The sequence below is a fragment of the Tiliqua scincoides genome, chromosome 1 (assembly GCF_035046505.1).
Source record: "Tiliqua scincoides isolate rTilSci1 chromosome 1, rTilSci1.hap2, whole genome shotgun sequence".
Classification (NCBI taxonomy): domain Eukaryota; kingdom Metazoa; phylum Chordata; class Lepidosauria; order Squamata; family Scincidae; genus Tiliqua; species Tiliqua scincoides.
The window spans coordinates 160,003,003-160,004,982 of record NC_089821.1 but is presented as its reverse complement, the minus strand read 5'-3'; the positions used below and the strand labels follow the sequence as shown (position 1 = coordinate 160,004,982).

Here is a 1,980-nt window from a genome sequence, read left to right as displayed (position 1 = left end):
CATAACTCACACTGTAGCTGTAAGGCTAAAATGAGATAAACTCCTATAAGTGGCCCTGGGCTCCTTGGCAAGACAGAAATACAAGGAAATGTGAAAGTATTCTGTGTCTTGTATAAACCAAAGGGCTCATTTTGCATACTCTCTTTATCCTGATGCTGCTAGTCATGGGGGAGATGTGAAGCTTCCCCCCCCACCTTCGCAAACCTGTTAAGCCGCAACAGTTTGGCTTTGCAGAATTTACCAGGCATTGTGCACAGCTTATCACTGCAGCCATAGGGTCTAGAATTTTTTTTTTTTTTTAATTTAATGTTGGGGTTCTTGTGATGCTGGAAACCAAATTCTGTGTTCTTTCTGTGTTTGGAGTGTATCATGAAATCTACATATTGCAGTGCTGGAGAAGACCATGAATAAAACTCTGCAGTAGCTCAAAGAGAACAGTATGATCTTTTCCCTTTTGGGACAAAGATTTGTTTGCCAAAAATTAAATCTGCCTACACTTCCACAGTGAACAGAAATATTACTATTAAAATAAATAAAATATGAAATGGCTTTCATTGTATCGTGATGAGTAGAAATTCTTTTAAAAAGAATCCAACATGTATAAAACCAGATTGAACTGTTCAATTGTGACCGTGTTGGCATGCCTGAAATAATCCTACTCTTTGTATAATTTGTGTGAGTCCCCTGGATTCTTCATCTCATTAATTTATAGCTGCTCTAAGTGGCACGTCACTTACTTTCCATAATGGAAGGGCTGTGAGAGTAGACATTCTGTAAACATTTGAACTCCTGGCATCAAGTTGGCAATGAAATCAATAATTAGCTGTCTTTTAGCCTGATATTGGCATGGCTGAGAAACATAATTTACTCCACTGTCTTTGCCTTAGAGGGCAGATACTAGGAATATTTCAAGCACTCCAATACTAAATGAGTCACCACAAGCAAGATGCTGTGATAACAGCCAAGACAACAGCTGGAATGCTTGAAGCAGCAATTCAGTCCCTGGTTAGCTACCCACTCAATGATGAAAATGTAAGTTTAAAGAGAATACAATTCCTTTAAGGGTTTAAAGTAGTGGTTCTCAAACTCTCTGGGAGACTTTGAGTCTCTAAGGGGCAGGTCTTACTAAGTACTTGTGTTGTGGGGAGGTTTGGGGTGGAGTGTAGGAGTCTCCAGCAGAGCAAAATCAAACGGCAGCACAACAGAAACTCGAGGCTGATGTCCAAGGCAATCTCTCAGAAGGCAAAGAGGCACTTGACACGAGAGTTAGGTTCCATCACCAAGATATATTATATACAAGGATATTTACAGCAACACTGGTCAGTCATACAGCAACACACATATACGGCATCCTGATTCCTATTCCTTAACACTCACCACCCTACACGCTCACCCTCACTCACCGAGGAGTGTTTGTCTTCGGCCTTGGTATATGCACAAGGCACACCCACAATCAGCTGCACAGAGTCAGCAATCAGGAACAGCTGCTCCCTGTTACTAGTTACAAACTGTTCACCACAACCTGTATTGGTTGGCAACCTTCAGTCTCGAAAGACTATGGTATAAGCCTACAGCACCCGGTATTCCCAGGCGGTCTCCCATCCAAGTACTAACCAGGCCTGACCCTGCTTAGCTTCCGAGATCAGACAAGATCAGGGATGTGCAGGGTAACAATTGCTGCCGATTGCTGTGTGTTCACCACAGCGTTTGTTACATTCCCTCCTGTGCACAGGACCTGAGTGATTTCCTGGGTTCAGACCTCAACAACTTGTGTGGGCAGGGGGAGAGGCAGCTGGGGCGAGGGGAAGGCAGAAGCGTGATCCCCAGGATCACGCCGCCCAAGGGAGCTGCAGGGGCTTGGGTGCTAAAGCGGAAGTGGAGCATGATTGCTCTGCATTTATTTTCACTGCTGCGGGGAGCCCTGCTGCAGGTCGCGCCGGGCTCCCCGCAGCCTGGGGAGGCTGCAGGAGGCTTGGGTAA

At 44.9% G+C, this 1,980-nt stretch overlaps 1 pseudogene; it reads right to left on the bottom strand.

The window, feature by feature from the left end:
* Nucleotides 1-1,565: 1,565 nt before the first annotated feature.
* Nucleotides 1,566-1,685, bottom strand: LOC136638454 (5S ribosomal RNA; annotated as a pseudogene).
* Nucleotides 1,686-1,980: the final 295 nt, after the last annotated feature.